This window comes from Hippoglossus hippoglossus, chromosome 1 (genome assembly GCF_009819705.1).
Source record: "Hippoglossus hippoglossus isolate fHipHip1 chromosome 1, fHipHip1.pri, whole genome shotgun sequence".
Classification (NCBI taxonomy): domain Eukaryota; kingdom Metazoa; phylum Chordata; class Actinopteri; order Pleuronectiformes; family Pleuronectidae; genus Hippoglossus; species Hippoglossus hippoglossus.
In genome coordinates this window covers 20,149,708-20,173,091 of record NC_047151.1, presented here as the reverse complement: position 1 = coordinate 20,173,091, position 23,384 = coordinate 20,149,708, and the positions used below count along the sequence as shown (strand labels likewise).

Below are 23,384 nucleotides of genomic sequence, written 5' to 3'. Positions count from 1 at the left end.
CTCGGGCCTCTGTCTCCCACACTCCACACTGTCTATTTTGTCTTCCTCTCTCTTATCCCTTACCAAGTGAAAAATAAGTCGAGAGAGGGGGTGAACGAGTGGAAAGAGATGGAGAGAGAGAGATAGGCTGCAGCCGCTGCAGCCAACATGTGGGCCAAAGCCCAGGGTTTTCCTGAGCGACATTCTCAGTAATGTTCTGTCCTTGTAGAACATTGGGCTGCCTCCGCTTTTATGAGATGTGGTTTTCCTGACTCCACACGGCTTCCAGGAGACCCAGATGGAACCGCTAACAACCCCCACCGCCGCCACGCAACCACACACACACAGACACACAGTACACACACACACACAGTACACACACAAACAGTCTTAACCCTAATTGCTCACACACTCTGAGGAATTCTTATTCAAACTATCAGGCACATACACAGCCACAAAAATCACACTCGTTCTACCCCGAACGGCCCTCCAGCACAAGGCTTTGTTTCAGGGGCACATGCACATGAGCGTGTTTTATGTTATTAATGGGAGTAAAGTTTTTTGTTATGCCTCTACTTATTTGGTAAATACTGTATGTTGTTAATGAGCATAACAGTTGGAGGTAGTTTCTTGGCGTGTTTAATGGCCCCAGGGGGCCTGTGCTCTTATTTAGAAAAAAAACATGTGACTGTAATGTTGTACATGTGTACTTACACATGTGGAATATGAGATGTAATTACATGGATTAGGGTGCAACAGTGTTTGTGTAAGACAGGAAACCATTTCCAGTTGCAGGTGGGTCCTGAGGCCGTCGCGAAGGTACCACTTGGCTCCTCTATAGTGGTTTACAATGGTATTTATTGAGTTAGAGTCACATTTCAAAATTTCTGTCTTTTCTTTTTTCTCCCCCCCTTCCTCTCCCTCACTGCACTCCCTTTCTCCGCTTTCTGTCTCTCACTCTGTCAACTGTGAAGGTCACCATATCTCTTGATCCTCGCCTGAGAAACTTCCATTTTAGGTAGTCGGGCTCGGCGCAACAACATTTTTTGGACACAATCCCCTTCCCCAGTCTCCTCCATGCGGCACACTTGTAACCTCTATTTTCCTCCTGTCCTCCTCTCCACCCTCCATCACCTCCCAGCGCCTCCCCCTCTTTTCAGAACCTGTTTTCTGTTATCACTACTTAATGTCTCACCCTGGGAGATGGACGGGGGAGAAAGCATTCTCCTAAGGTGGAAATTCTTACGTTCATATGGTTATGATTTGGTGGGGAGGTCAGGCTCGGTTTTTGCTGGAAGGCTTACGGTTGGCTCTGTGCTGGCCGTGCTGGGCTCCAAACACTTCAAAGAGGGCCGGTGTACTGAATCAAGGTGATTCTTACCCCCTCCGCACACCCGCACCCCTCCTACCCCTGCACACACACACACACACACACACACACACACACACACACACACACACACACACACACACACACACACACACACACACACACACACACACACACACACACACACACACACACTTGTCCTCCCTCGTGCTCTTAAGGGTGTCTTCTCCCTTCTCATTCTCAATCGCTCACTTCGAGGTAAGCTGGAGATAAAAGGATGTGATTTCAGATTAGAGGATCAGTCAGAGAAAGGTAGAACAGCATTATCAGCGAAGCATTAAAACCTTACCTTTTGATAACATAATTTTATATTAAAGAAAACACAGCTTTATCAGCAAGAAATATTGAATCCCGCATGCAGTATATCAGCGTTAAAAATGCTTTTAATTTTTTTGCAGAAAGCACAAACCTCTGCGCTGTCACTTTTCTCACAGCTCGCGGAGCTCCCAGCCAGATCCTTACACAAGTTCTGCCCATGCCAAATCCTCCGTCCCTCGCTCGTGAGTCCTGACCCCCGAGCTTCAAAATGAATTCAAGCTGGAGAAGCAAGGTTATGAGCAGGTTACACTGTATGCTGGAATTTGGGAAATAATTCCCCTTATATTGGATTTGGATGGTGGTACGAATTTTGCCATATATCCAACAAGGCCTCACAAGCCGCTGCAAGTTTAAAATTGAGGGGGGGGGGGGGTAAAAATACTTAAACATACTGCAATTAAAGCTGTGTGTCTGTGTGCTTTTATGTACTCGTATACACCTTTGATCATGGTGTCGAGTGGAGGTTTGGAAGAAAAATGCTCTTAAAGACAAAAGGTGATTTTTGGGGGTTAATCATTTTCTTGTTTCTTGGCTCCGTGAAGCCGTTTCGCCAGATGCTTTTCACAGAGTAACATCAGAGCTAGTTTCCCAGTGTAACATCAGAACTATACAGCAATGACAAACATGACAAAAAAAATTCCCTTTGTCATTGTTTTACACAATCTTAGCTTCGGATGTCATCAATTTCTTCCTTGTATTTTCTACGTTCTGTCATTTTCACCGTCTCACAGCTCGACTTGTCTCCACCTCTGTCTCCTCTATCCCCTCTTAAGGGTGTTTCCTCAGTGTGTGTACACTGGTCTTAGCTGTTATGAACAGGTCTGTGCTGCTGGGTTGTATTATTTACCTTTATATTATGGTTGATTGTTGATAGATGTGCTCTCCTTTCTTTCTCTCTGTGGTTTAACTCGTTTTTTACCTGCTTCACATGACGTAAAACACACACAAACCAAGGAGTCATAATTTCCTGCAGTACAATCTTGGATGTTACATTATACTGAGTGGGCCTGTACTAGCAGCCCATGTACTGTAGCATAGGATCAGAGATGCTGTATCAATCAAAGTGATACAAATAAAAAAAACTTCTTCTCCAGAGACATTTAAGTAATTACACCACGATTGAAAATCCCTTTCGTGCATCCATTACATGCTTGGTGGCCACATGTATATTTCAAAATGTTATGGGGGTAACCTCGTATACGGTCAAATTTAAAGATCATGAATATTCCATATGGGAGTGAGAAGTGTGTGTGTGTGTGTGTGTGTGTGTGTGTGTGTGTGTGTGTGTGTGTGTATGGAGGGATACTCTAATCAAATATGATGGGGAGTTCACATGCTGTGCAGGGCAAACATGGGAAGTGAAAATGATATGTTTAACATACATGGTCAGGTCTAGGGACTCCCACGGGATCCCAGTAGGGGATTGATCTAACTACCCTCAGCACACACCGTTATACGAGCGCCACCTTCTTATCCGTTTCCCCCTTAAATCCCCACGATAAGGCCGACTTCAAAGCCTAGTGGCCAATCCTGCAGCTTTGCCCGAGATGCTGGTTTGATTCACTGGCTGCATCTCTTCCCATGGCCCTCATCACACCCCAACACACACACACACACACACACACACACACACACACACACACACACACACACACACACACACACACAAATCACACACACTCCTTTCTACTCAGTTTCAATTATATCTGAGAGAAGCAGCTATCCCTGTCTACCTTGCGGCGTCTCCAAATCTAAGTGAAGAAAAGGGGCCACCAGTGCTCTTCTCCTCCCTTGTAACTTCCACTGGCATGTCATAATTAGAATAAAAAGGAATATTCTGCCTGTGTTAATGGGGCACACGCTCACTCCCCATCCCCTCTGAACACCCTGTTCCTCCCGTCTCCTTGCTCGCTCCATGTGATATGCGCCATACTGATCAGTGTAATGGGATCTCTGGTTCTCTCACTGCACATTTGCCTTTCTCTTTTTAGCCAGTGTCCATGCCCGGGGAGGTTTCCCCCTCAACAGGTCCCTGCTGCCGCCCCGGTGTGGCTGCCGATGTTCTCATAGTCAGCTGCACACCCTAATTGAAACAGAGAATCTGTCAGCCGGCTTACCAGGATTTTTTATTTACCTCAGCCAGGATCTGCCCCCTTTTACTTTTTCAAAGAGGGCAGAGTAATAATTACCTCCTTAAACAGAATCCCTCTCTATCTGTCGGCATCCCTTCATATATCCCTTTTCATAAGTTATAATATCCTGTCTTGCCCACACTGGGAAAAGGAAATGGCTTCTGAATTCTGAAGTGGCTTCAGGGGGCTATGGGGGGGAGTGTTGTTGCAGAGGGAAATTGAATTTTACTTCAAGGTCAGCGACACTAATGACGGCGAGGGAAGGTGTTGATCTCGTGCCGCGCTGGTTTGTCGAGCAGTCTCCCACCGTATCGATCGGCACGAGAGATTCTAGTCCCGCATTGATTGTCGCACTGAATTGTTTGGAGTGCGGTGGAAATCACTGGTGTAGTATAAGTGGTAATTTGGGACTGTAGGCACTCGCAGCAGTTGTAGACAGACAGAATAAATAACTGTTTCCAACACAAAGAAACAAGTAGGAATCTTGTGCAGATGATAACGCGCAGCGATAGTAAAACGTCCTGAACTGCTCCCCCACATTATGACTGATGCTTAATATAACCACTGAAAGTGTACATGCCGCTCGAGAAGCCCAAAAATGTGCACAAACACTCACTCAGCCCCACACAAGCTCAGAAAATACACCAACCCGTCCACATACCAGCAGTGAGAATTTTAACCAATCACTTTCATGATTCACTGCTGCTTGTATGCACGATGGTTAGTTATGGGTCGGTGCCCTGTGGTGTGAGCGAATGTGTGTCACTTCCCCCACAAATGGAAACATTTAGACACTGAAGTGTATCCTGAGGTGAGAGCTGTAGAAGCTCTCACTCATAAAGTAGCAGGGAGGCAGCCTGTGGAGGAAATGAGCTCGGCAGACTGGTGGAGGCAGAGGAGCGTGACACACAACTGAAGGACCTCACACACACACGCACAGACGCTGGTGACCCGCACACCGGTGACTGCTGTGGCCGTGTTTTGCACGGCGTCTACCACCGCCTTGTTTGTCTCCAGCTGTGTTTGACTTCCTGTGTTCCTACGTGATGCTGTGGTGTCACTGGCAGACGGACACAGTCTGCACTGTACCTCCGGGTTGTGCGGTAGCGGTTTGAAAAGATTCGCTGACCCCATCGTGAACCGGCGCCAGTGCAGAGACACCTGCGGAATCCACCCCAGAATACAAAACAACCTGGGACGGTTGCTGAAACATAATGGAGCTCCTCAGTTTAGACTTAAATTAATCTATATTTTAAACAGGCTTTTTTTCTGGGGGAGGGGGCCTCACCAGCTCACTGGCTTGTTGTGAAGTCCCCCCCCCCTTTTGCCTCTGGTCCACTTCCGTTATCCTCTTTCTCTCTGACGTGTTGTGCATGAGTGCTTTTATTAAGCAGGATGACCTGTGAGGAGGAGGTGATGACTACCCCCCCCCGTCCTCCACCGATCCTCACTCTCTCTCTCCCTCTGTCTCTGGTCTAAAGAAAGAAACTGCCTCTCCTCTACCAATTGGTCCAGCTTCAGTTCACCTCGGACAGGAGAGGTGGACCGAGATGCTGGAGGAGGAGGAGGAGGAGGTAGTGATGAAGCCTCGGAGTGAGAGCAAAGCCGTGCACCCAAGAAACTTCAAAGTCAGTTGAATTCCATTGTAGGTCAGGCCGTTTTTTAATGGTGATTAGTATTAGCCGGCGCTGCGGGCTTGGAGACATTTTTTCTGTGTTTGTTTGTTTTTATTCCCGGGCCACGCCAATAAACAATCAGTGCATTAAGTGGCGAGCAAATGGAATCAATTCATCCAGTTTTGCGCAGATGAGTGCAGAAAACGAGGCGTGAAGCAGCCGCTCTCTGTGTTTGGAGTGGCTAATTAGGAGCCCATTACAGGGCCTCTCAGCATGGTGCTACCCTGATTGTTTATTAGAATTTCACTAAGGTGAAGGAGAGTGAGAGAGAGAGAGGGAGAAAGAAAGGGGGACTAATAGTAGTAATAAATGGATAATAAATGGATACACACACACACAAACACAGACACACACACACACACACATGCAGCCTTGGTAAATGCCAGCCCCTGGGCCTCCTACAAAAAGGGCTCTTGTAAAAGTTGGGGAAAAAAGGAAAAATCTCCACCAGCGCCGTGCATATGTTTGGCTCCGTCCTCTTAAAGACTGTCTTATTAAATGGGTAAGTGGCTGAGTGCTGGGACCACCAAGTGAGCCGTGCTGTCACTGGCACACTGCTCTCTGTGGGTTGAGTGCCGCAGGCGTAGACAGGATATGATATAGGGTCACCAGAAATGATGGTTTAGCCCTCGATGATGCACGAGTTCCCAGCACTCCCTGCTCGGCCTGCCAGTGGCATTTCTAAGACTTTTATAGTCCTGGATTTTTTTTTTTGTAGGAGACGCAGAGCGAAGTTATAGCATCCCACGACCCTACGTTGGAACTGTGTTTGTGTGTGTGTGGTGGAAGGAGAACACAGTAATCGACAAAGACAACAGGGCTTTCTGCAGAGGGAGGATCAATAAACTGCTACAGGTGACTGACCTCAGTGAGCATACACACATGCAGGCGTAGGCTCATGTACCGGTGATTGTGGCATGCTCTCCTCCTAACCTCTGTGTGTGTGTGTGTGTGTGTGTGTGTGGACGTTCACACACAGCCAAGTATTACTCTCTCTCTCATCTTCAGGATCTAAGGCTTGATGCCAACTGCCGCTTTGGTGCCAGGCTCTGCCTTATCACCTCCTCAGCGCACACACACACACACACACACTTGCATTCTTACTCACTTGTGCACTTTAAACAACCTTATTGCAAGAGTCTGCGCACAGGCACTCACACACACACACACTCGTACATGATGATCTAGCCTCCACATAAACAAAGATAAGAGCAGGAACGCGCAGCACATGGCCCCGAGAGGTACAAAGCTATTACTGGGAGGCCGCGGTCGCGTGGCTGTGTGTGTGTGTGTGCAGCCCTGTTTGTGTTCATGCAGTGCCAGTTGCAGAGCGGAGTCCCACGTGTCACCACCATTCGCCAGTGTTGCACAAGCCACCGCTAACTGCATAACAGGAGACTGCCAATCTGAGCATGAGGTGCTAAACTCCTCACACCGACTTCCTGTCAGGATCGTTGCCACCAGCCGCCACAGCGTGTAGATTCCAAAGTTATCTGACAATATAATCACAGCAACTCACTGAACAATGTGCCAAAGGGCGCTGACAATTTGACAATGACTTTGTCAGCAGCGGTGTCTCACATTCACCGTTGTATCACACCTTTGTCAAGCAGTGCGGCCTACTTAGGTATGGGGTGTGCTGTCTCCATCTTGATCCCTGACAAAAATCCCAACCTGCTGAGGTGACACAGTACAAAGCGTTTTTCCCACTTTGCCGAAGCTGACAAACCTAATTACTGTGGTGAAATTCCTGGGATCATTCCAAGATCAAGTCTCCTTAGCACGGTGAGCTGTACACCAGTGTCCCTCCGGAGAGGAATGTCTTCAGGTTCCATTGATTCCCCCAATTCCCAGGTCTGAACGCCGAACATGTCTCAATTGCTCACTGAAATTCCCATAGTGTTATCTTTAGCCTTATAGCCATTACAGAAAATACACGATCTGCCTGTTGAGGGAGGTGAAATCTCATTACCTGTTTATTAGCTTTAAAACCTCGAGGCCGGAGTTGTAAAAGTTGGTCAGCAGTGACATGAATGACTCGACTTGTCATTTATTCATGTTTTAAGAGTTTTTCGTACAGGTTCCGTATTCAACTCATAATCAGTCCCTTTTCAACACAGTATGATTCGAAAGCTAAAAATAGAGCGTTTCATGCACTTTTCTCTGGCTGAGTGACAGCACTTTGCCTTTGTGTAGCGGTGGAATGAATTCCTCAGCATTATGACCACATCAGTTCCTTCAGCTCTTTGAAAATAAATGCAGCACTGAGGCAGTTTTTTTTTTCCTCCTGTTGTTATCAGAGCGTAGGCCCAGCCACCTTCTCCCTTTATGGGCATGTTTTGCTAATCTCGCTACTGGCCTCTACTTTTTAAGTTGAAACAGGTGTTGCAGTTATAATGCAATCTTGTATTAGTGCAAGCGCCGGTGCTCATACTCCTCAGAGGCTGTGTTTTCTTTGCAGATTCCACTCTGAGCTATAAAGCCTACCCCTTGTTTCATAGAAGTTTGAGACAAGTCATTACAGCTATTTTAACATAGATGTCATTTTAAGACGGCCTCGCGCTGGCTCGGATGTTCTCGTTTCGGAGCCTTGTCGATGCTTCAGAAAGAGATGAAGAATCTGTGTGCTGGCACTGAACCAGTCGAGACAAAAGTCATCTGCAGCGTGAGTCACAACTCATTCCTGTTTTTGCCATCCGCCGTGTGCGTGTTGGGCGAGTTTTATTGTCTGTCTTAAAATAAAAGTGATATAAAGTAAAAATCAATCTGGCACAAAAACTCAGCGAAAGGTTTTCTTCCCGCGTCCCCTCAGCCACCCTCCTCTCGGCCCTTTCTTCCATTTTCATGTCTAAGGATAGAGGGATTAAAGGGAGGCCTTGTCTCAACCCTGAAGAACTGTCATCACTCAAAGATGAGCGGTGCCAAGCTCCTCTCTCCCTGTGTCTCCTGCTCTATGTCTCGGTCTCTCTATACATTGCATACACAACATCCCCATGGTGCTCTTTGGCCGTTCTCTTCATCCTCAATCCACTCACACACACACCACAACCATGATTTACTGTCATACACTCTTTTTTGTGTGTGTGCCCTTATGGATGCGTGTGACTAAACGTGTGCACACATGTGAACTGTGTGCATGGCAGCGGCCACATCAAATACGCAAGAGCAGCAATCCTCTGAGACATTACCCCATCCATTCTCATTCCCCCCATAGTGATTCCAACACAGAAAAAAGTCAACATTTCAAAACCTGAGAAAAATAATAAATAAAAAGTAAAGGCAGACTACATCTGGCACAATGTCTGTACTTAAGGTTTCCAAGTATGTGTCTGGGGAGGAGATCTGGTGGGACGAGGCCCGAATCGGCTTGGAAGCAGTAGAAACGGATGTCACTCTGGAAATTTATACGGTGCGGTTCAGGGAGCAACGGCTGTAAATTGACAAGTGATGCTTGTGAGCAGCGTTACCCGTCTGTTTCCCTTTCTCTCATCTTCTATCTTTTTTTCCCGCTCATCTTTTCTTCTCGCAGCGTAGCTGTTACTTCTTACATCTGTGCTTGCCCCGAGCATTATTGTTAACGGGTGAGAGGTACAAAAGCAAGCCGAGGCGTGGGGAGAAAGGTAGCTCTGCACTGACTCGTGGGAGAAAATTACTTGTATTCCCCGTGTGACATGAAATATAGTGACAGACCAAAAAAAAAAAATGCGAAGTACATTTGAAGCCAGTATCTTTAATCTCTAAATATAATCACTGTTTTGCTTGGATGGATGTGACCCTTAGGTCTTGTTTTGACAGTGGTGCAAGAGTGTGAAAAGAAGGGAAACTGTAATACAACTCTGATAACGTGATACAGAGTCACCAGCAAAACCTCAAGATCTCTGAAACCAGTGTGTCCGACATCAGCTATAATCCCTGTCATTTTGTTACTGAAAAGAATATTAAGCGTAACCTGAGCTTCAAGGCCCAAGTGTGTGTCTGAATGTGTCTGTGTGTGTGCTTGTGTGAGCCTCGGTGTGTGAGTGTGTGTATCTGTGCTATAATGTGATCGAGTCATTCTACTGTATAAATGTCTCTAATGGCAGCACTCCTTTTAATAATGCAGGATCCTCTTTTCTCTGTGACAGCCACATGAGCCACCATTCCTGATACGCTTCCTCCGTGCACAGCAGGTCAACTATTTACAGAGAGCGTGTGTGTCTGTGTGTGTGTGTATGGGCCACTGGACTGGAATATGATGCTGAAACACACACACACACACACACACAAAGAAAAAAGAAAATGTTCTATACTTAAATACTTATACTTAAAAAGAAGTCAGGTTAATATAATAATTGACCAAATCCATGATTTGATTGATAAAATTACATTTCTCAAATTTAGTCTGTTTTTAACAAAAGAAAGACTCAAATCTTTTATGACCTTAAAATGAAAGCAAAAATACCAAAAATATTGTTTTAATCCCGTATGTAGTTTTCTAAAATGCTAAAAAAAGAATTTGAATTGTCCATTTGTGGAAGAATACTCTCTGGTTTAAACATGTTGAGATACAAATTAAGACAAATTGAGTGATCCTCTAAACGGCACAGAGTCAGCTACTATGCAGTGCTATGCCAATCCATGTGGAGAGCATGTGTGGCAGAAGTTTGGGGAGGATCACAGAAGTGTAGTCAGCCAACTCCGCCACCATCTGACAAAGACTTCATCGACCCGGGGGATATTTTAAAATAAATGAAAATGATATTTCATTCTTTCTTTTTTGCAATATGAAGTCAAAATCATCTTCATTAAAGTGCGAGGATGAGGCGAGCCGGTGATTCTGCTTCGCCGTGCGACTCAGTGCTCACGCCGCCCGGGCAATGACATCTGGCGGAGTGGAGTGTGCTTTTCTCCCACCAGCATTGCCGCACACCAGTTGAGAACAGACAGATGCCAAGACCACTGTGGCAGCCCCCGTCTCTCTCCCTCTCTCTTTTTTCTTTTTGTTCTCTCCCAGCGTACCAATCGTCTCTGATATGGGAAACATGCTGTCACATCTGGGCCTTCCAGAGAGAGAGAGAGATGTGAAGGGAGGGATACAAATGGGTGGAAGGAATCACCAGGGCGCGGACACAGGAACTCTCGCTCAGCCGCTCGCACGCACACACATGTGAAATGTCACGGGCTCGAACATCAATGTGGGTGCCATGAGGATGATTCCCCTTTAGGGTGACAACGTGATAAGATGGGTGTATTATACTGTAGCTTCAGTGCAGCATGGTGCACGTTACGCACCGCACCCCTACCTCGTCTCTTCCGCTCTCTCCCCCTCTCATTAACCTCGCCTCTGATTGCCCCCAGGACTCCCTTGTGCTAATTAGAGGGGGGAAATATGTCTACGATGCATGCACTCCTGTACAAACACACACGCACGCACACACGCAATTTTGCACGGCTGACAGAAAGGCTGCGATAGCTGGTGTGAGAATGAAAGGCTCATCTGCCATTGTGTTTCATCTATACTCCGAATGTGATGGCAACTGCAGGGTTAACCCCAGCAGGTGACGGTTAGCAGCACTGTTGATTCCTTCTTACGCAGACAGCCCTCATCTCCGCACTTCTGGATTTAGCCGCGCTAAATCCAGAAGTGAGCATTTTGTCCCAACGTGACACAATTAGGGCTTGAACCGCGTATGTAACTGTGAATTGATCATTTCGCTTGTTTCCGCCTGTCAGTGACTTGTTAAAGCCGATATCAGCGTCATAATACAAACAATTTCATTCTTAATGGCAAATTCAAATAGGATCATTGAATTAAAAAAGACCCCAAAAAAAGAGTGTAATTCCTTCATATTTTAATGAGGATTGACCTCTTGTGGTGAGATGATCAGAGGGATGCTGATTAACTGACTGCCAAGATGAATCACTTTACACACACACACACACACACAAACATACACGCACAGTGACTGTTCCCTGGTCCTCTGCGAATTAAATCCTATCGACAGAGAAGCAGCCTCTTCCTGCGCAGACATTTCTGATCGTTGACATCTCCATTCAGGAGGCGTTTGTGATCTGGGGAGCAATTTGTGTATAAAGAAAGGGCCTGTTCTCGTTTTTTCTGTTTTACATGCTGTTAGGGACAAGCACGAGCAGACACAAAACATGTTGTGGGAGTTGTACACCAAACAGCCATTTGTACCTGGACGGGACCAAGGGAGAACTGGGGGAACGAAGAGGAAGAGGGATGGAGAGAGGGAAGAGGGGGTTGTCAGGATAGAGGGAGGTGGGCCGGGGGGGCTGGAGAGCGAAAGAGGGAGTATTTAAGAGCACTTGAGTGCCAGCATAGATGTAGTCACCTCTCCCAGTGGACAGAACCTGGCCCCACTGCACCATGGCATGATTTTTCACTTTAGCAAGCACCACTCAGTCGCCCTCTCCTTCCTCCTCTTCACTCAGTCACTGCGTGCTTCAATGACTCCATCATTCCCTTTTCATTCACTATGACTACAAGGGACAAGAGTGCGCACGCTGACACACACACACACACACACACAATTTGACCCATTTGCCCCCCTGCCACGTGTAGTAAATAATTCCATTGTGAGGGCCATTAGTGAGTATCTCAAGGGTTAAGAGGGGAAATTCACAGGCAGTCAGATGGGCAATTAGACAATAAGAAGATGAAATGTCTACTATTGTTTTGTTGCTTAATTGTTTCACAGAGCTCACATTAGACCTGTGGCTAATTCATATACTTAATGTCCTTTCATTTGCCCTGTATTTTTTTTCCCCCAAGAGCCTATATACTGTAAAGAGGAGGACATTCACACACATGCACAGACTTACACACACATTAATTGTATTGCTACCTCTCTCTCACATGTGGCATCAGGTTACTCTGCCAAAAATCTAATGATCAACAGACCCGGTTTCCATCAGTGCTCAGGATTCAACATCCCCTCAGACTAAAGGAAATGTAAGACACAATTATACAAAGTATAGAGAGGGCAGAGCCAAAACTCTTCGCCTGTCCTCCTGCATTCCAACTGCAAAACCAAACTGTTAACGTACAGTCTGTGTGTGAGTAGTGCGTGTGTGTGTGTGTGTTTGTGTGTGCGTTTGTGTGTAGACCCTGAAGCAATGCAGCTTGCCATTTAAGCTGAGGACTGCACCTTACATGGCGAGAGCACAGTTTTGCCAGTGACATAGCCTTTTAAGAATTAGTGTCACCAAGCCAGAAACCTCACAAGGGAGACTGACTCGGAACACTGTAATGCGGTTTAATTGTGTGTATCTCTGCGTGCCTTGTGTGTGTGTGTGTGTGTTTATGTGTCGCGCAGCCTGCAGCCAGTCGCGTACACACGAAACCTGTGGACACACTGACTGGTCCTCTGAGCCTTTAGTTTAGTTCAGCCACTGTCAGAGGGATCCTTGTATTTTTCCACAGGCATGTCAGAGGATTACACAGTCCCTCTGCTGTTGCACTGACCTCCAACTACACACTCAAACACTCACACACACACACATACATCAAAGCGGCACAGCGTAGTGCCCGGCACTGAGTTGGGGGCACACTGGCCCACTCACTCAGCAGGCTGCTGGCACACACTCTACATCTGCCTGCAGGGATTGCCAATGGCCTCTCTCAGTGTGTGTGTGTGTGTGTGTGTGTGTGTGTGTGTGTGTGTGTGTGTGTGTGTGTGTGTGTGTGTGTGTGTGTGTGTGTGTGTGTGTGTGTGTGTGTGTGTTTATAAGAAAAATACAACATATGTTCTTTGTTGGGCATCTGTGTCTGAAAAGGTGATTACATCTTCTTATGAAAAAAAAGCTAGTTTCAATTTTTTTAATGTCCAAAATGCTTTTTCACATGAAATAGCCACAATTTCCACTTCTTTTTAGTCAGCCCGACTTGGGGTAGGAGAAAAAAAACTAAAATTTTAATCACACAGCATGTCCACTTGATATCAGCAGGACCAGGTTCTTATGATTTTGCTTAAAACTTAAGAAAAAAGAACTGCACAACTTGTACCCTCGCCCACTTAATTTTCTCATTTTCAAAAATATGAAAATTTAATTTCTTCAAGAAAGCACTGCAGGCTTTATTCTAACGAATATAATGACACATTTCCAAACCTTCCCATTATTACATTTTCAATCTAACTGTTGTTTTAAATACTAGTTTACATAAGGCTTTCTGATACAGTTTTCTTAAAAGAGAAATCAGATAAACAGGCACATGTAATTGGGTGTTGGGCGTAATGAACAAGAGTTATGTGCAACATGAATTATTAAAGCACCTAGGCACATTTGCTGAGGGGAAGATATGGTGCGTGTGAATTATCTCTGATCGATATATAGAGTTTAACACGGTTCCTAATTACGCCCCCATTTGACCACACGCTCACCTCTTCTCCCACCTTTTTGTTTTCTTCTGTTTTCCAAGCTTTGCTCCCATCCCACTCTTCTTCTGTCAGGCGCTTTGGCCTACACACAGAGCAGCTATACATGCACAATACAAATCAATGGGTCCAACACATTAACACACAGACACACAGCAGACAAGGTAAGGGCTTCGAGACCTCTAACCCAAATACCTCTAGCCCTCCAGGTTGATCAATAGTCAGAAAAAAAAAGCATTAACAGCCCATCACGCCCTTTCCATCTCTCTCACTCCTCGCTAATAATTCTTTCAATGTTATCTCTCTCGTTCCTTCCCATTTTCTTCTGTGGCAGCGAGGAAACTTTATTTCCCAGAGCTCCTTAGAAATCCCAGAAGTCTGAATGCCCCCATCTCACCTCCAAGCCAGAGCCAGACACCCTGTTAAAGGCTATTACTATCGTTAGCCTCCCCCCCACAAGACTCAGACCGAACATGGACATTAGCAAATCCATACTTATTGCATCTGGGTTCCTCTCACTGCCTTGTAATTCATATGGAGAGACATATTAGCACGACATATTAGGCTGGCAACAGGTCTGCGAGGTGAGATGCTACACTGACACTGAATTGACTTAGCGGGATCCTCGCGGGACCTTGTAGGGCACCGCTGCTGGCTGACGACTAGGCCCCGGTCTGCCTGTATTGAGTTTCTGTGATGGCTGTTTAGCTTGTAGTGCTACACAGGGCAGAGAGGGGGAATGGAATGTGCTCCGGCTCATTGCGTTTACAGACAGGAACCCTGCAGACCACAAGGCTATAGGGATCAATAGAATTGGACTGCACAGCACTGTAAGTCCAGGCCAGACCCAAACACAGGAAGATTACATTACACATAGATGGCAATCAGGAAGAGCTTACAGTGTTATCAACACAGCAAGGAACACGCATTCGATTGCACTTAAATTCAGGCAAGTGTTTCATTTTCGGATTGCATCCTCTTTTTTTTTTTAGATACAAACATTATAATACATTCATGCAAACACAAAAACGCACTATGTTCCTGTATCAGACAGACACTCACACAGGTTATGTTTTTGTCTGGGCCTAAACCTCCAGGGGGTCCTGCATCCCCTCTCTGAACAAACAGAGTGGCGGCTTGCTTCACTTCCTCAATGTCATTGGGGCCAATCGCAGACATTGTGTGGCCGGCCGGCCCGCTGACACGGCCACCCAGCCAGCCAGGGATTTGCCGCTGGGTCACAGAGTTGACATTTATGAAAGGAAGTTGCATGGAGAGTTAAAGGGAGTTGACAGTCCTCTCATCACGTCGCGCTCCAGAATTCATAAACCTGCGCGGTGCACACCCCTCTGTTTCCAACAATAAAAGAAACAATGAAACTGTTAAGCACTGTATGACCCTCCCTGGGCCCACTACAGCAAGAATGACAGCTTTCATTTCCCTGACTAGTGCCACTGGAGTTTAAAGTTCATTGCTGGGTATTACAACTTATAACCCACTTCAAGAAGGGACCTCCCTGCATGAGGTAAAATACAGATGTTTGATCACCGCCAGATATTTAAATCTTAGGAAAACAAGACAAACCCTTCAAATCACATTCAAAAGACAAAAGCCTATATGTCAAAATTACACATAAGTGGGTAGTATGAATGATTGTGAACGAGTATTTGTGGGCCACAAGGGGGAAAGTGGAGTTTAGTGGACCGTGAGGAACAATGAAAATCTAAAAAGGAGAAGTCAAGTGAAATGGATTGAGTGTGTTGAAGACCAGATGTGCCGTGGATGGATCAAACATCTGCTGGATCTGCAAGGCTTCAACGTTCTTGAATGACCCCCGTCATCCCAACTTTCTCACCATGCGTCCCCGTAAACCTTTTGTTCTTCACGAGCCGCCCCCTCAGAGAGATCAAAAGTGGTTTCAGTAACTGATTATATTCTGGGCTTTCAAAATAAAGGCTATTCATATGAGTTTTGGGAATATGCTTCCAAACGTGCACAGAGATTTACAAAAAGCCACATTTTACAGTGCAGATTGGACTTTTTTTCTGTTATTGTTCTCCTTTCTGTTGTGATGGTCTAGAGCTTTTCTTGGTGTATAAGTTACAGCACAAAGAAGCAGCACCAGATGGTAATGGTGTTTATTTTTGCAGTAAGTAATCACAATTCTGGAACATATGACAGTAGACAGGCCCAGGGACCTGGAACCATGCCCCAAGAGACCTGAGCACCACTTCCTGTTGTACCCCCATGATCACAGACACGATCACACGTACACACGTGCATAAACACGAACATCCTCTGGGCCGCTGGCGACTTGAGCCCCTAGGCCACAGGGATAGATGTGTGCTGGCACATAGGCTGGGGTAGTGTAAATTACACTGCAGCCACACTGGCACCCTCCACCTCCAAGATGAATGAACGAGCCAACTTACATGCCAGGCAACAATTCCAGTGAGGCAGTTTAAAAAGAGGGAGACTGCAACGTTTGTAATTTGGGACCATTTTATCCACAGTGCAGTATTTCACTTCGATAAAAGAGCTATATTCCTAAAAAACACTAATGCACTTTTATCATTCAGCCTTAGCTGTAATTTACAGTGTTTATGGTCCCTTTCGAAAACTAAACCATCAAGATATACTGCACAAAAATGTGAGCACTTGTCCAACGCTCACTCACTGACTGAGGACAAAAGCTAACATCATACACTGCTTTAATGACTGATTTACAATTACCTCGTCCTGCTCAACATCTTGTTGCCAATTCTCCAAACAGTCGGCTTCACAGATTCCTAGTTAACATGACACAGACTCCTTTGGGGCACCCAGAACCCCTTGTGGCCCTTCCTCCGTATGCAAGTCAGGCCAGCGGTGAAATACTGTCGGGGAGAGGAGTGGGGTGGTGGGAAGGTACCACAGTGAGAGAGAGGCTTGAGTTAATGGTCTTGCATCTTCCTGGCAGCATGTCAATAATGGCTCTGATCACATTAAGTAAAGAGTCCATTAGCTTATTCTCTTTCCTCCTGCACGCTCCATAGCAAAAACACAGGAGAAAGCTGAAAAGCTCCTCTAATGCAGTGTGTCTGTGCATTACAGACACCTCTGTCTGTTCCCAGCGAGATCCATTCACAGCTATTTCCTTTTACACATAACATGAAAGTGATGTGTGGATTATTTTGATTGTGCGGAGATCAATGCCACATTCCAGGAAGTCATTTTACCATATTTCTGCAACTATTCAAAACTTTGTATTCAGAAACAACCTGTGTCGTGCAGGTTTATGCTTTAAGTTTTAAAGTGTCTTACGTGTTTGCTGCCCATTACGACCCTATAACGTGACATGGTATTACACAAAAGAGAGGGGAAAAAAATGACTGATACATCAAGACACAGTACAAACATGTGACTATGTGGCCAAGGAGCAAATTGTGAGCATATGTTAATGCACCTTCTCTGCACCGGCCTCCTGCCAAAATAGTAATCAAGACAAAGGAGATGTGATATAAGAGGGAGCGAAAAGCAGGTTGTCAGCCCCCCCCTCTCTCTACCAACACACACACACACACACACACACACACACACACACACACGCCCTGGACAGACAGACCATTTCTCAGCCGCCTCACTGCTCTCCATTGGCCCTGGAGGGAGCACAGCGGCCCCCACATCTGTCTCCCAGGCCCATGACAGACCTGGCTGCTGCATCCAGACCCAGGAGATCACACGAATCATCCTCAATTAATGTGAACCATCAGGCGTTCCCTCGCTGCTCCTATCACCCCACCCCTCTTCTCTGAGGCATCCCCTCTAGCTCAGTGCTGGGTCCGCTGAGTTTTACACATTGACCACAGCTACGGTTCCTTAGCACAGTTGGGTGAGGCAAGCCAATGTTGTTGTGTATGCTTTGTGAAAAGAGACAGGGAATCGATACACCAGTCCAGGACCAGACACCGCTCACATGTAAGTGCTGCGAGGCGGTTCTTTAGAGGTTCTGAACTCAGAAAACAGTCGACTTCGCTCTACAGTGCACCGGGGCCTGAAATGGTTTCCATGTGCTGCCCCATCTGCACCGCGGCTGGGCTGTGGCCAAAGGACTGTCCTTTCCACTTTTGAAAGATGACGAGGGACAGCTTTAAAACCAAAAGGGTGGTTGTTACGGTGGCGGAGGGGGTGCTCGGATGAATCTGAGGTTAGGAGACCTTTTTGAAAATGACATGTTTTTTGTAAAATACAGATGATGAGAATTGACAATTCAGTGGGAAAAAAAACGAACCTGTTTACTAAAGGCCACCTGGAACCTGGGACGTGCCAGATCGTGACTCACCCCTCTGTGGTGAAGTCCTCAATAATAATCCCTGCCTGATCCCCCCCTCCCCATCCTTTCAGTCTGTGACTGCACTATAATTCTCACTACAGTCGATTAGTGTGCCCTTAGCAACAACTAACACACAGTCATGAATTTTTAACCAAAGCCATGAGTTAAATCAGGTTGAGAGGTGAAGGCAGGGTACCTTGCGGCCTGTCGGTTGATCAGTGCGTCTGGCCCGGCAAAATAAGCCCCGTGGCCTCTTCACGTTTACTCAGATCAGAGCGCAGCAAGCAGTTCTCTCTGGCATTCATGAGCATAATATTGACCAAGGCACTGCCCTTTGCATGGCTGTTAATTACATTATAAAGTAGGAATCAAACTTGAGTGGATCTGTTCCAAGTTCTAATCAGGAACATGAGCTGGTGCAGAAGGTCCTGTCTGGACTTTATTGAATAACCCGTACATCCATGTCAGCTGTCTTAACAGGGTTGACGTTATATGGCAAATCAAATTTGGCAGGTAAAATTTGTATGTCTATGTAACGACATATGGTCTTCCACAATACTTTTTTTTCCCTTCAAAGCTAACAATAATGGCTTTCATCTTTCAACAATTAAAGATAGTGAATATTTTATTTGTCATATCTATTTAAGCTGTTGGTATGAATAAATTAAAAGAAGCAGGACAGGAAGCAGTGACAGAATAAAATACAACATTATTTTCAGGAGCTGTTTTAACTCTTGTATCTCATGCAACTGCAAATTGTCACTTATTAAAACCAAACCACTTTCTGCTGAAGTACAAGATGACACCAATGTGCTATTCTTAGCTCAATGTAACTCATTCCAGAGTATTTAAGGGAAACAGCATAGAAAGGCTGGCATTTGTAATATTTACATATTTAAAAAAACATCCAGATCACTGCCTGGCCCTGTTACAAGCACCCACACTGTGACATAATTGGTACTGATTGTTCCATAGGGATACAACTGTTTGAGGACATGATTCTACTGTTGACTTGTTGACTAAATATCAAAGTACAGCAGATTGCCATTTTCCTGTAAAAATGCAAGTTACCGCCTCACAGCTAAGAAAACATCAAACATCAAAAGGTGGATACACAAGGTCACATCCAAAGCAACACATTCTTTTGATGTGCAAAGCATAAAGGAGGAATTTACAATGATCACACAGTGCAAATTTCAACCTCTATGATTCTTACAAATGTCTTCCACCCACGTTTGGACGTAGCTACTGATTTCCCCTTGGTCCATCACAGGGGAAGAAGTAGATCTCGTTGTTCACACACGACCTCTGACCTCTGCCACTGGGGAGCCAATGGGGGAGCAGACTGTGCCTTGGGAGCTCTTGCCCTCTGATGTGATGGCTTCAGGCAGTGGGCTTTGCATGAACCCATCCCCCATGGCACCCCTTGCCACTAGATCCTCTGCATTATTCATATGGCCCGGGTTGGGGTGGGGTGGAGCGGGGAGAAACAGAATATGGAAAAGGAAGCACCAAGGTTCAAGACCTTCTCAGATCACAAGGAACTTCTGCTTAACCTCCCCTGAAGTAGCGAACACAGGGATAGAGCAGTTTTTTTAAAGGAAGTGGATCTGAGAGCAGGACTGAGGATCAATGGGGGATCCCCTCGAGGCTTGGTGGAGATCGCATTCAGTGCAAGGTGACTGGCGAATCAATGTGGTTCCCATGGTTCATTTTGCCATTGTGAGAACTGATCCTCCTTTTTGCGATAATGTGATACTGTCTTATGATCAGTTTAACTGCCCCTACGTTTAAGTGGAAGCAGTGTAACTACACAGGTCCTACATAACTGCACACCATGCCAGTTTATAGGTCAACATGCTATTATGTTACACAAGTTCCATCGGTGTCTTGAGATCTCTCATCTGTTCGAGTGTATACGGACTCGTTAGCTAATATTTTTCTTTTTTTACAATGTGCCCAGCGCAGCATCTCTCTCCATGCTGACCAAATAGACTCAATCATTGAATATGATAGGTGATAATTAGTGAAAAGCATATACATGTTAAGCTGTTAATCCCTAATGCACACTATGCAACCTAACAATGCTGCACAACCCGGCTCTTAATACAGCCCAGCACATAACCTGCTAATTGCATAATTGCCTGATTTGTTTAAACTGACAGTGGTGCCCTGGTCCATGACAAGGCCATCATTTGCTCATCCTCATTGTCAGCAATTTGCAAGGAGGATACACCACCACACACCCCACTACACAACATCCAGCACCACAGTATTAAGATACAGCCATGAATTAAGAATGCGTCGCAGCGGCAGAGAGATGAATAAATACAGCCGTTGCTAAATTAATTCTGAGAGACATGGAGGCAGGCGGATAAAATAAACTAATAGCAGCAGGCTGTCCAACAGATAAAGTGGGTACCCTCTCGTCTCTCTTCTGTAATTACTGGCTAATAGTCATTAACCTGGCAAACAGAGGTTTAGCTGTATTGTTTAAAGGACTCTGGGATGCATAATGACAGACTAATATGTCATAGCACTGGCGGAGATGGGGGAGGGGTGGATTAATGAGATTTTCCTGGAGGGAGTGTACAAGAAGAGGTGGGGCACGCCTGGAAAATATAGGGGAAAGAGGGCCACATTAAGCTAATTGGAAGATGAGTGCCTACTTGTAAAAGTGCTTCTAATGGCATATTTGTTTCTCTCACAGCATCACAGGGCTAATGTAGGGGAGTGGAATGGTGAGACTCACTGTGGTAATAGTCCTTATAGGGGCCTTTGTCTACAAATGTTTGTCAACACACTTTATGTACTCAATCTCCATCCAAATCATGGACCTTTTTTTCTTGGCCTTTGACTGTTTATAATTCCTTATGACGGTTATCTCCTGCGAAATTTAAGACAAAGAGATAGATTGCAAAATATACTGTTGCAAATGACCCACTGAATTGTATTGAAAAGTCTTCTTGGCATAAAAAGCAGTAGCAGTTTCTACATGGACTGAACCTTGATCGAGTTTCTCCCTTCACGTTCTTTTCTAGACTGATTTGCTCCATTTTTGACTCTCTGCTCAAAGCCCGACCCTGGCCCAAATACTTGCTGGCCTCCAAAACTCAATTGACCAGTTAACGAGGAGGGCTTGGATAGCGTCCTCTGGCCTCCTCGCAGGGTCCACTGCCTAGCAGAGCTGCTGACCTGTTCTGACAGCTGGTTGGCCCTTCCATGTACTAATAGGTTGCAGTTTGGCCTGTGTCACTGTGTTTTGGCTTTTGTTTGACTTTGTGAGTGGGGATCTGAAGGAACAGGGTAGGACTAGAGAGGCCTGTTTCATCCAGTCAGTGATTGAGACAGGCCCAGGAAGTATGTGTGGGTATGAAGGGCATTGGTCAAGTCATCTAGTTGATGTGTGTAAAAATGCTTTCAAAACTTTACTATTGATTGAGATGAATCCCAATTTATTAATAGAACTCCAATTAAAAGTACCTCCTTTATAAGAGTTTATGAATGTTTTGAAGAGCAAACATCTAAAGTGGGCCAGTTAAGAAAGTGATATTAACATGTCTTAAACTGGCATAAACTGAGTTAAACATGGTCTACCGGTGATTATTGAGATTCACTGCAATTATTCATAAGAATAATACAGTTAAATTGCTTTTAGAATTTTTTTTCTACTTCTAATCAGAGTCGTAAATTAAGGCTAACACTCAAAAATGTTTTCTCGTTTTTCCTTGACAAGAAAATATCAAAAGACTGCAGCGCTTCTTAGAACTACAATTTCTTTAGAAATGATCTGGCTGTGGAACTATTTAAAGATTCACTTTCTAATTTGCTTTCATTTTTTTGTTTCAATTAAATCAAATAAAAGTACTAATGCCCATATGGCCATGCAGTATGAAATAATAGTGCCCAGGCTAGAATTTAAAGTCATACCTTCAGGCAAAAACTCCAGAGCGCGCACAGAATGAAAGTATAAAATGTTTTTTAATGTATATTTAACAACAAATACCCCAGTGACTATTGATGTTTCGTCTCAGAAGAATCTATTTCTCCAGTATTTCTAAGGGCATGATATGAAACCACTCACACTTTTATTTTCTCTGTTTTTCTGCTCGTCTTACTCTGGGTCTCTCCCTGACTCTCTCTCTCTCTCTTTAGCTGTCTCTCTTAAAACATTTATCTTCTGTTTTCTCCTTACAGGCCCTTTGTGCTTTGTGATGTTGGTTTTTACAGCTTTTTACTCACCAGAGTTGCCATTTATGTTTTATAGATGCCAGCAGCTTGGAGCACATTTGAAACGTTACCATTTCACTGTGACTAATTGTCATCGCTTGCGTTATTCCCTCGATGTCACTTGCGCTTGGTCCCCCAGGAACCTGTGTGTGAACTGCCGTATTTACACAATGTCTCTCTTTCTCTCCCTCTTTCATCTATTTCTATCTTGTTCACACAAACACTCATACTATCTTACGTAACAACATCTGTGGCAGTTACTGTTTGAGTATAATTCTGTGAAGACTTCTGTCATCGGTGCTATGAAGCAGGAAAAGATGTGGGTTCATACACAAGGACAAACATTCAATGCAGTAGCTCAACCACAAAGTCAATTTTCAGGATCTGCCAAGATTATTTTCCCAGAATCCCCTGCCATCCCTTGATGTTTTGACAATGTTCACATTTTCAAGCCTTTTTATTTTTCAGCAATTAATAGCACATCTCCAAAAGACTAGCCAAGTAAATTGCTCTATTTGGAAAAATGCCCAAGTCCCACTGGAAAAGTTCTGCCAGGGGTTGTTAAAAAAATATCTTTTGTTAATATTTGTTCTTTTAGATTTGTGCCACTGTCAACAAAAATGCATCATTAGTTGAGGATGCCGTAAATGACGTATGCGGATTTCACCATTACTAGCTGATGAGAAACAGTTTGTTTATTGACATATGATATGATTAGTACTTAAGGTTACACAAGTTGTACATCCTGAGAACCCCCACTAACATGAATCATGATAAATATTCAGCCTTGCATAAACATTTTTTATCTTTGAATGACCAAAGCCATACTGATAGAAATCCTGTCAGCCAAGTAGAGATTAGTGGCTTTATTTAATTATTATATTTTATGTTTAGATTTTTTTACAAATTTGTTCTAGCTCAGACATATTCCTGTTAATAGAACAACCTCAATGATTTGTATTTGTTTAC

General features: G+C 44.9%; 1 protein-coding gene across 3 annotated transcripts in view; it reads left to right on the top strand.

Annotated features, from left to right (window-relative positions):
• bnc2 (basonuclin 2) overlaps positions 1–23,384 on the top strand; it is a 159,862-nt gene that overhangs the window by 121,349 nt on the left and 15,129 nt on the right. The gene's annotated exons all lie outside the window — the stretch shown is intronic.